We start from the raw sequence: 12,463 nt of genomic DNA, 5'->3' as shown, positions 1-12,463 counted from the left end.
CACAGTGTTGCACAATTAAAATTCCAAGTCATCGAACAGGTCCCAATCCCTAGACGTGGGGGGGATCGGATTAGGATACGCAAATGCAAGGAATCCTTTTGGATTCATGAGTTACAAACACTAGCCCCCAGGGGTTTGAACAGAGATTATGATTTACTATCCATTATGTGAATTTATTATTTTTGTAACTGTTTGACTTGGGTCATAATGTCTATACTTGTAACACTGTTTGAATTTATGGAGGGTCAGAAGGTGACACATGTCAAGATGTAGGAATATATTATTGCCTATCAATATGGCCCATATTATAAATATTAACATTGCTTTTCTTTTCATTTTAGAGCCGTCTTTATTGATCTCAGATTGGCTATCCTCACGTATCACGTCCGCCTGGACTTCACTAAATGACTATTCCACCCGGCCGCAGAATATTAGCAGTGGTAATGATAACTCTGCTTTCCTGCTATTGTATTCGAGTGCAGAATATTTATAATGGCAATGGCAGCTCATTCCTCTCGGGGATAGATTACACATATACCTTCCATTTCACCACTTGTTAGATCTGGCCCATACCAAATCACTGTATATCCTGGTAAATCAATTCCTTAATTGAGCACATTAATCTATATCAATAGCTTCATTTTTTCATAATAACAATATATCTTTTCATTCATTTTTATTATCCTTCCTTCACTTCAATCACCACGTGATGAAAGCGCAGCATCTGTATAGCTTCTTTCCGGCATTTGTAAGGCTACGTTTTCTCCTATCCTAAGGTGTAACATATCTATCAGCCCTCTCTGTCAGGAAGTACAATAGCCCCTCCCAGTTCTCACACATGACACACATTCTTTCATTTGATTGGAGCACAACAGCTCCCGGTGATTCTGGAGTACATGCCAGCGCTTCACTTGATTGACACAAAAAGCCGGGTACTTCCGGTTTCCTGGTTCAGGTCAGCGCGGGCTTTGTCCCGCCTCCACTTTATTCATACCTGGTGGCTGTCATAAACGGGGCGACCAGACGAGCGGTGGAAACTGCGTCTAGCCCGCTACATTCATACCTCACATCCACAGGGTAAGTGTCTTTATATCTGTACTCCTATCTGCCCTATACCATTGAGGTTCTTTACTACCTAGTATGTGCTTCTTTCTTTTACAGCCTCATATGGCCTCCTTTCTCTACTATGCTATACAGAGACAGCACTAACAGGTAGACTCATATGGAAGATAGCATGCAATTTCTCCATAATTACCATCTGATTCCTTTTTATTTACATTGGTTACAGACAAACAACTTCAGTACTCGAAGGAGATGACCTTATATTCAGTGCTTCTATCACGATTCTATATTGATTTACCAGGTATACAGTTGTGGCCAAAAATATTGACACGACACCCCTGCAATTCTGTCAGATAATACTCAGTTTCTTCCTGAAAATGATTGCAAACACAAATTCTTTGGTATTATTATCTTCATTTAATTTGTCTTAAATGAAAAAACACAAAAAGAATTGTCCTAAAGCCAAATTGGATATGATTCCACACCAAACATAAAAAAGAGGGTGGACAAAAGTATTGGCACTGTTGGAAAAATCATGTGATGCTTCTCTAATTTGTGTAATTAACAGCACCTGTAACTTACCTGTGGCACCTAACAGGTGTTGGCAATAACTCAATCACACTTGCAGGCAGGTGACATGGATTAAAGTTGACTCAACCTCTGTCCTGTGTCCTTGTGTGTACCACATTGAGCATGGAGAAAAGAAAGAAGACCAAAGAACTGTCTGAGGACTTGAGAAACCAAATTGTGAGGAAGCATGAGCAATCTCAAGGCTACAAGTCCATCTCCAAAGACCTGAATGTTCCTGTGTCTACCGTGCGCAGTGTCATCAAGAAGTGTAAAGCCCATGGCACTGTGGCTAACCTCCCGAGATGTGGACAGAAAAGAAAAATGGACAAGAGATTTCAACGCAAGATTGTGGGAATGTTGGATAAAGAAACTCGACTAACATCCAAACAAGTTCAAGCTGCCCTGCAGTCCGAGGGTACAACAGTGTCAACCCGTACTATCCGTCGGCGTTTGAATGAAAAGGGACTGCATGGTAGGAGACCCAGGAAGACCCCACTTCTTACCCCGAGACATAAAAAAGCCAGGCTGGAGTTTGCCAAAACTTACCTGAAAAAGCCTAAAAAGTTTTGGAAGAATGTTCTCTGGTCAGATGAGACAGAAGTAGAGCTTTTTGGGCAAAGGCATCAACATAGAGTTTACAGGAGAAAAAAAGAGGCATTCAAAGAATAAAAAACGGTCCCTACAGTCAAACATGGTGGAGGTTCCCTGATGTTTTGGGGTTGCTTTGCTGCCTCTGGCACTGGACTGCTTGACCGTGTGCATGGCATTATGAAGTCTGAAGACTACCAACAAATTTTGCAGCATAATGTAGAGCCCAGTGTGAGAAAGCTGGGTCTCCCTCAGAGGTCATGGGTCTTCCACCAAGACAATGACCCAAAACACACTTCAAAAAGCACTAGAAAATGGCTTGAGCTAAAGCACTGGAGACTTCTAAGGTGGCCAGCAATGAGTCCAGACCTGAATCCCATAGAACACCTGTGGAGAGATCTAAAAATGGCAGTTTGGAGAAGGCACCCTTCAAATATCAGGGACCTGGAGCAGTTTGCCAAAGAAGAATGGTCTAAAATTCCAGCAGAGCATTGTAAGAAACTCATTGATGGTTACCGGAAGCGGTTGGTTGCAGTTATTTTGGCTAAAGGTTGTGCAACCAAGTATTAGGCTGAGGGTGCCAATACTTTTGTCTGGTCCATTTTTGGAGTTTTGTGTGAAATGATCAATGTTTTGCTTCATTTTCTTTTGTGTTTTTTCATTTAAGACAAATTAAATGAAGATAATAATACCAAAGAATTTGTGTTTGCAATCATTTTCAGGAAGAAACTGAGTATTATCTGACAAAAATGCAGGGGTGTCAATACTTTTGGCCACAACTGTATATTAATGCACGGCCTTACACCAGTCTTCACCTGCGGTTATGTCTCACAGTTCATTATCTCTTGTCTGTTTAAGCACAACACAGCACACTGTAGTGACAGCTGGAAGGACAACGCCAATCTGCATTATACCGTAAAGCAGGTATATTTATAATACCGCTGTCTTTTTATAATCATCACCACAATACGTCTGAATATTCTTGAACCTCTTCACTCGATTTATTATAGGAATCCACATAGATTCTTGGCTCTATATCTGGTCATTATACCGTGTTACTAGTCGGGTAGGTTATTCCATTATTTGATCAATTAATATTTTTCTTTTCACTTTTCTTCCACCTGGTTCTCCAGACAAATTGTCACTATATACTATGGGATTTATTTCTATGAGAGTTTTCGATGTATTTCTTTGAGAATTGTATTATGTGCCTAAATGAACATTGAAATTGTATATTTGACATTATTGTATTAATTATGAGGACCTGTTATGATTTCTGTATCTGTGTTTATTTTGCATTTACTATAGCAGACTGACGAAGGCCGATTGTGGGCCGAAACGTCTTCTAGGACTGCATATAAAATAAAAACTTCTTTTGTAAAGGATCATTCAGTGGAGTGCCAAGTTACTTTATTATTCACTTTGGTCTGGGTAACCTACTTGTGCACTTTGCGGTAGTGCCACGCTATACTTGGCCCCTTTAAGAGAGACTTGCCTGCTGCCCCTGCAAGACTTTCAACTCAGGATCCGTTTTAACTGTGGGTGCCTCTCAGGGGCCACTTTGGCCTGTGATTTGGAGGCCAGGGTCGATCAGCCTCCGATTTGGAGGTCGGGTGGCTCAGCCTCCGATTTGGAGACCGGGGTGGCTCAGCCTCTGATTTGGAGGCCGGGGTGACTCAGCCTCCGATTTAGAGGCCGGGGTGACTCAGCCTCCGATTTAGAGGCCGGGGTGGCTCAGCCTCCGATTTAGAGGCCGGGGTGGCTCAGCCTCCGATTTGGAGGCCGGGGTCAATCAGCCTCCGATTTGGAGCCTTGGGTCACTCAGCTTTCCATTTGGCCCCTTTAAGAGAGACTTGCCTGCTGCCCCTGCAAGACTTTCAACTCAGGATCCATTTTAACTGTGGGTGCCTCTCAGGGGCCACTTTGGCCTGTGATTTGGAGGCCAGGGTCGATCAGCCTCCGATTTGGAGGTCGTGTGGCTCAGCCTCCGATTTGGAGACCGAGGGTGGCTCAGCCTCCGATTTTGGAGGCCGGGGTGGCTCAGCCTCCGATTTGGAGGCCGGGGTGGCTCAGCCTCCGATTTGGAGGCCGGGGTGGCTCAGCCTCCGATTTGGAGGCCGGGGTGGCTCAGCCTCCGATTTGGAGGCCGGGGTGGCTCAGCTTCCGATTTGGAGGCCGGGGTGGCTCAGCCTCTGATTTGGAGGCCGGGGTGGCTCAGCCTCCGATTTGTAGGCCAGGGTCGATCAGCTTCCGATTTGAAGGCCGGGGTGACTCAGCCTCCGCTTTGGAGGCCGGGGTCAATCAGCCTCCAATTTGGAGCCTTGGGTCACTCAGCTTTCGATTTGGCGCGCCGGCCCTTTAAGACTCATTTTGGTGCACCGGCCCTTTAAGAATCACTTTGGCGCATTGGCCCTTTAAGAGCCAGTTTGGCGCACTTGGCTTCTAAATCCACTTTGGCGCACATTCTCTCTCAGGGGCATGCGTCATGTGATGAGGCTAGATTTGCATTTGTGCTTTGGGTTTCGCTTTAAGAGCAGATATTATCTGCCAGAATCTGTGTCCTGGTGGTTCATGTAAAGTTTGTAGGCGTTGGCATAGTAACTTGGTCTGCCTGCGCATATCAATGAGCTTAACTGCCGAAACTGGTCCTCAAATTTGAATCGCCTCACGACTGCCCCATGTATTTCTATGGCAAAATTTTCCCTTTGAAATTCATTGAGACAATGCATTCCAATGACGAGAAAAAAAATTTTCAAACGCAAATTGCGCAAAAACTACAAATCCGATCGACACGAAAAATACTTAGCACACCTCTCGTGAATGCTGGCTTTCGAAACGACGCCTCAACGGAGTCTGTTTATGTAGCGGTACGGGCCGCATTATTTGCGGAAATCAACTGAATAATAATAATAAGAAGAATAAGTTAGCAGCGTTCGGATTACAATATAGTGCTTCTTCAAAGCACTATAATAAAATATAAGAAATCGAATTGCAATATATTGCTTGAACCTAGAGGTTCAAGCACCATCATTTCTCTGGTTATCCCATAAAGGTATCACTCCTTGAATACTTTTCTCGAATTTTTTGAGGGACATAAGTATTTACATCTATCTTTCTGGCTATCACGGTACCACAATATTATTTTGCATTGTACACTATAATAGTTTGCAAACCATAAAAAAAGTTGAAGACCCTTTAAGTTTCTGGTTTCCACCCAATTCACAATGGCACGTACCTTCCCAGGGTCAATACGAAACCCCTTGTCAGACAGAATGAACTCCAGAATGGACAATTTTTGGACAAAAAATGTGCATTTTTCAGGTTTAGCTAAAAGCGAGTTCACCCATAACCTCTGGAGAACCGCATGTAAATGATTCATGTGAACCTGTTTGATAGAGGAGAACATGAGGATATCATCCAAGTACCCCGCCATAAAGTGCCCAATAAAAACAGAAAATACATGGTTAATGAAACACTGAAAAAAAGCATTGTTGAGGGCAAAGGGCATAACCAAATTCTCAAATAACCCTTTAGAAGCGAGAAATGCTGTTTTCCACTCATCCCCCTCCCGAATATGGATTAGATTATGTGCCCCCTGAGATCCGATTTAGAAAACCTTTTGGCCCCTGACAATTGGTTGTATAATTCAGGGATGAGCAGTAGGGGGTAGGTATCTCTCACTGTGATCTTATTCAATTCTCAAAAATCGAGGCACGGGTGCAAACCATCTTTTTTTTTTTTACAAAAAAGAATCCAGCTGCCACAGGAGAGAAAGAGGGATGGATGTGGCATTTACATAGGCTTTCAGAGATATACTCTTTCATAGCGGTTTTCTCTGGGCCAGAGAGGTTATACAGACTGGTCTTGGGCAAATTAGCACCCAGAATCAGATTGATAGTACAATCAAAAGAGTGGTGTGGCGGTAAGACCTCGGCCTCCTTTTCAGAAAAAACATCCTCAAAATCCTTCAGGTTCTCCGGAATTCCTTCCAGATTAACAGATGATGCAAGTACAGTAGAAAGGCAACTTATACTGCAATTAGGACCCCATTTAACAATGTCCTGAGATTCCCAGTCCATCACAGGATTATGTAAATGTAACCAGAGGAACCCCAATACCAGTCCCGCCAGCAGATTGTTTAGAACAAAACATGAAATACTTTCCTGGTGCAAGGAACCCACTTTAAGAAGAAAATCCGAGACAAATTTGATGACACTCTTAGCCAGTGGTTTGTCAATGGAAACAACATATATAGGAGTCTCCAGCCTAACTATGTTAGGGTCTGCGGAACGCACCAAATAATATAAATGGAGATATGAGATGCGTTCGCAGGCCGGGGTCCACCGTGCAGAGATGGAACCTGCTGCTGAGTAATGGCGGAACTAGATGGTGGATGAACGCTTGCTCACACGTGGGTTAATTTCACCCAGTGTGAATGGAAGCGAACTCTGTTGCTCCACAGAGCCGCTAAAACAAACGCCGGAGCCTGTTGAACTCACAGAGCTCGGCTGAGTGAGCGCTAGTTAGAGGTCACAGAGCTCTGTCCCAGAGACACAGGACTAGAGCTCCTCTAATAATAATAATAATAATAATAATAATAATAATAACTAGATGTGTACTTCCTGAAGGAAGTACAGATGGTGGTTTGAAATGGTGCCCGGGCTGCCCCTTTAAGAGAGACTTGCCTGCTGCCCCTGCAAGACTTTCAACTCAGGATCCGTCTTAACTGTGGGTGCCTCTCAGGGGTCACTTTGGCCTCAGGGTCCGATTTTGTGGGTGGGACCCCTCAGGGCCCGATTTTGTGGGTGGGGCCCCTCTGGGTCCGATTTTGTGGCCGGGGCACCTCAGGGTCCGATTTTGTGGGTGGGGCCCCTTAGGGTCCGATTTGGTGGACGGGGCCACTCAGGGTCCGATTTGGTGGGTGGGGCCACTCAGGGTCCGATTTGGTGAGTGGGGCCCCTCAGAGTTCAATTTGGTCAGCGGGGCCCCTCAGGGTCCGATTTTGTGGGTGGGGACCCTCAGGGTCCGATTTTGTGGTTGGGGCCTTTCAGAATCCGATTTAGTGGGCGAGGCCCCTCAGGGTCTGAATTGGTGGGCGAGGCCCCTCAGGGTCCGATTTGGTGGGCGGGGCCCCTCAGGGTCCAATTTGGTGGGCGGGGCCCCTCAGGGTCCAATTTTGTGGGTGGGGCCCCTCAGGGTCCAGTTTTTTGGCCGGGGCCCCTCAGGGTCCGATATTGTGGTTGGGGCCCCTCAGGATCCGATTTTGTGGGTGGGGCCCCTCAGGATCCAATTTTGTGGTTGGGGCCCCTCAGGGTTCAATTTTGTAGGCGGGGCCCCTCAGGGTACGATTTTGTGACCGGGGCCCCTCAGGGTCCGATTTTGTGGCCGGGGCCCGTGAGGGTCCGATTTTGTGGCCGGGGCCCCTCAGGGTCCGATTTTGTGGTTGGGGCCCCTCAGGGTCCGATTTTGTGGGTGGGGCCCCTCAGGGTCCGATTTTGTGGGTGGGGCCTCTCTGGGGCCCCTCAGGGTCCGATGTTGTGGCCAGGGCCCCTCAGGGTCTGATTTTGTGGCCAGATCCCCTCAGGGTCCGATTTTGTGGGTGGGGCCCCTGAGGGTCCGATTTTGTGGGTGGGGCCGCTTAGGGTCCGATTTTGTGGATGGGGCCCCTCAGGGTCTGATTTGGTGGGCGGGGCCACTCTTGGTCCGATTTGGTGGGCGGGGCCACTCTGGGTCCAATTTGGATGCCAGGGTGGCTCAGCCTCCTTTTTGTAGGCCAGGGTCTATCAGCCTCCGATTTGGAGCCTTGGGTCACTCAGCTTTCGATTTGGCGCGCCGGCCCTTTAAGAATCATTTTGGTGCGCCGGCTCTTTAAGAATCACTTTGGCGTGTCGGCCCTTTAAGAGCCAGGGTGGCTCACTGGGCTTCTAAATCCACTTTGGCGCACATTCTCTCTCAGGGGCATGTGTCATGTGATGAAGCTAGATTTGCATTTGTGCTGTGGGTTTTGCTTTAAGAGCTGATATTATGTGGCAGAAGCTCTGTCTTGGAGAGGTCATGTGACGTTCGTAGGCGTTGGCATAGTAACTGGGTCTGCCTGCGCATATCAATGAGCTCAACTGCCATTTCAATCGCCTCAGGGCACGTTTTGTCTATGGCAAAATGTCCCCATTCAAATGCATTGAGACAGTTCATTCCAATGACGGGAAAAAAAATTTTCAAACGCAAATTGCGCAAAAACTACAAATCCGATCTACACGAAAAATACTTAGCACACCTCTCATGGACGCTGGCTTCGAAACGACACCTCAACGGAGTCTGTGCATGTAGCGGTTCGGGGCGCATTAATTGCGGAAATCAACTTAATAATAATAACTAGATGTGTATTTCCTGAAGGAAGTACAGATAGTGGTTTGAAATGGTGCCCGGGCTGCCACTTTAAGAGAGACTTGCCTGCTGCCCCTGCAAGACTTTCAACTCAGGATACGATTTAACTGTGGGTGCCTCTCAGGGGCCACTTTGGCCTCAGGGTCTGATTTTGTGGGTGGGGCCCCTCAGGGCCTGATTTTGTGGGTGGGGCCCCTCAGGGTCCGATTTTGTGGGTGGGGCCCCTCAGGGTCCGATTTTGTGGCCGGGGCCCGTTAGGGTCCGATTTTGTGGGTGGGGCCTCTCAGGGTCCGATTTGGTGGGCGGGGCCCCTCAGGGTCCAATTTGGTGGGCAGGGCCCCTCAGGGTCCGATTTTGTGGTTGGGTCCCCTCAGGGTCCGATTTTGTGGTTGGGGCCCCTCAGGGTCCGGTTTTGTGGCCGCGGCCCCTCAGGGTCTGATTTTGTGGCCGTGGCCCCTCAGGGTCCGATTTTGTGGCAGGGGCCTCTCTGGGTCTGATTTTGTGGGTGGGGCCCCTCTGGGTCCAATTTGGTGGTCGGGACCACTCTTGGTCCAATTTGGTGGGCGGGGCCTCTCAGAGTCCGAGTTTGTGGTTGGGTCCCCTCAGGGTCCGATTTTGTGGTTGGGGCCCCTCAGGGTCCGATTTTGTGGCCGCGGCCCCTCAGGGTCTGATTTTGTGGCAGGGGCCCCTCTGGGTCTCATTTTGTGGGCGGAGCCCCACTGGGTCCAATTTGGTGGGCGGGACCACTCTGGGTCCAATTTGGTGGGCGGGACCACTCTGGGTCCAATTTGGTGGGCGGGTCCGATTTGGTGGGTGGGGCCCCACAGGGTCCGATTTGGTGGGTGGGGCCCCTCAGGGTCCGATTTGGTGGGCAGGGCCTCTCTGGGTCTGATTTGGTGGGTGGGGCCACTCTGGGTAAGATTTGGAGGCTGGGGTCGCTCAGCCTCCAATTTGGAGGCCGGGGTCGTTGAGCTTCCGATTTGGAGGCCGAGGTCAAAGAGCCTCCGATTTGGAGGCCGGGGTGGCTCAGCCTCCGATTTGGAGGCCGGGGTGGCTCAGCCTCCGACTTGGAGGCCGGGGTGGCTCAGCCTCCGATTTGGAGGCCGGGGTGGCTCAGCCTCCGATTTGGAGGCCGGGGTGGCTCAGCCTCCGATTTGGAGGCCGGGGACGCTCAGCCTCCGATTTGGAGGCCGGGGACGCTCAGCCTCCGATTTGGAGGCCGGGGTGGCTCAGCCTCCGATTTGGAGGCCGGGGTGGCTCAGCCTCCGATTTGGAGGCCGGGGTGGCTCAGCCTCCGATTTGGAGGCCGGGGTCGATCAGCCTCCAATTTGGAGGCCGGGGTGGCTCAGCCTCCGATTTGGAGGCCGGGGTGGCTCAGCCTCCGATTTGGAGGCCGGGGTGGCTCAGCCTCCGATTTGGAGGCCGGGGTGGCTCAGCCTCCGATTTGGAGGCCGGGGTGGCTCAGCCTCCGATTTGGAGGCCGGGGTGGCTCAGCCTCCGATTTGGAGGCCGGGGTGGCTCAGCCTCCGATTTGGAGGCCGGGGTGGCTCAGCCTCCGATTTGGAGGCCGGGGTCGATCAGCCTCCGATTTGGAGGCCGGGGTCGATCAGCCTCCGATTTGGAGGCCGGGGTGGCTCAGCCTCCTATTTGGAGGCCGGGGTGGCTCAGCCTCCTATTTGGAGGCCGGGGTGGCTCAGCCTCCTATTTGGAGGCCGGGGTGGCTCAGCCTCCTATTTGGAGGCCGGGGTGGCTCAGCCTCCGATTTGAAGGCCTGGGTGGATCAGCCTCCGATTTGGAGGCCGGGGTGGCTCAGCCTCCGATTTGGAGGCCGGGGTGGCTCAGCCTCCGATTTGGAAGCCGGGGTGGATCAGCCTCCGATTTGGAGGCCGGGGTGGCTCAGCCTCCGATTTGGAGGCCGGGGTGGCTCAGCCTCCGATTTGGAGGCCGGGGTGGCTCAGCCTCCGATTTGGAGGCCGGGGTGGCTCAGCCTCCGATTTGGAGGCCGGGGTGGCTCAGCCTCCGATTTGGAGGCCGGGGTGGCTCAGCCTCCGATTTGGAGTCCGGGGTGGATCAGCCTCCGATTTGGAGGCCGGGGTGGATCAGCCTCCGATTTGGAGGCCGGGGTGGATCAGCCTCCGATTTGGAGGCCGGGGTGGATCAGCCTCCGATTTGGAGGCCGGGGTGGATCAGCCTCCGATTTGGAGGCCGGGGTCGATCAGCCTCCGATTTGGAGGCCGGGGTGGATCAGCCTCCGATTTGGAGGCCGGGGTGGATCAGCCTCCGATTTGGAGGCCGGGGTGGATCAGCCTCCGATTTGGATGCCGGGGTGGATCAGCCTCCGATTTGGAGGCCGGGGTGGATCAGCCTCCGATTTGGAGGCCGGGGTGGCTCAGCCTCCGATTTGGAGGCCGGGGTGGCTCAGCCTCCGATTTGGAGGCCGGGGTGGCTCAGCCTCCGATTTGGAGGCCGGGGTGGATCAGCCTCCGATTTGGAGGCCGGGGTGGATCAGCCTCCGATTTGGAGGCCGGGGTGGATCAGCCTCCGATTTGGAGGCCGGGGTGGATCAGCCTCCGATTTGGAGGCCGGGGTGGATCAGCCTCCGATTTGGAGGCCGGGGTCGATCAGCCTCCGATTTGGAGGCCGGGGTGGATCAGCCTCCGATTTGGAGGCCGGGGTCGATCAGCCTCCGATTTGGAGGCCGGGGTGGCTCAGCCTCCGATTTGGAGGCCGGGGTGGCTCAGCCTCCGATTTGGAGGCCGGGGTGGCTCAGCCTCTGATTTGGAGGCCTGGGTCGATCAGCCTCCGATTTGGAGGCCGGGGTGGATCAGGCTCCGATTTGGAGGCCGGGGTGGATCAGCCTCCCATTTGGAGGCCGGGGTGGATCAGCCTCCCATTTGGAGGCCGGGGTGGCTCATTGTCCGATTTGGAGGCCGGGGTGGCTCAGCCTCCGATTTGGAGGCCGGGGTGGCTCAGTCTCCGATTTGGTGTGTCGGCCCTTTAAGACTCATTTGGGTGCGCTGGCCCTTTAACAATCACTTTGGCACGTTGGCCCTTTAAGAGCTAGTTTGGCTGACTGGGCTTCTTTTAAATCCACTTTGGCGCACACATTCTCTCTCAGGGGCATGTGTCATGTGATGAAGCTAGATTTGCATTTGTGCTGTGGGTTTCGCTTTAAGAGCTGATATTATGTGGCAGAGGCTCTGTGCTGGGGTTCAAGTGAAGTTCGTAGGCATTGGCATAGTAACTGGGTCTGCCTGCGCATATCAATGAGCTCAACTGTCATTTCAATCGCCTCAGGGCACGTTTTGCCATTTCCTATTGAAAAGCATTGGAGACAGTGCATTCCAATGACGGGAAAAAAAATTTTCAAACGCAAATTGCGCAAAAACTACAAATCCGATCGACACGAAAAATACTTAGCACACCTCTCATGGACGCTGGCTTCGAAACGACACCTCAACGGAGTCTGTGCGTGTAGCGGTTCGGGCCGCATTAATTGCGGAAATCAACTTAATAAGAAGAAGAAGAAGAAGAAGAATAAGTTAGCAGCGTTCGGATTACAATATAGTGGTTTTTTCAAACCACTATAACTAGATGTGTATTTCCTGAAGGAAGCACAGATAGTGGTTTGAAATGGTGCCCGGGCTGCCCCTTTAAGAGAGACTTGCCTGCTGCCCCTGCAAGACTTTCAACTCAGGATCCGTTTTAACTGTGGGTGCCTCTCAGGGGCCACTTTGGCCTCAGGGTCCGATTTTGTGGGTGGGACCCCTCAGGGCCCGATTTTGTGGGTGGGGCCCCTCTGGGTCCGATTTTGTGGCCGGGGCACCTCAGGGTCCGATTTTGTGGGTGGGGCCCCTTA

The sequence above is a fragment of the Dendrobates tinctorius genome, unplaced genomic scaffold, assembly GCF_039654945.1.
Source record: "Dendrobates tinctorius isolate UK_male_01 unplaced genomic scaffold, ASM3965494v1 ptg000077l, whole genome shotgun sequence".
NCBI lineage: Eukaryota > Metazoa > Chordata > Amphibia > Anura > Dendrobatidae > Dendrobates > Dendrobates tinctorius.
This window is presented reverse-complemented; position numbering follows the sequence as displayed.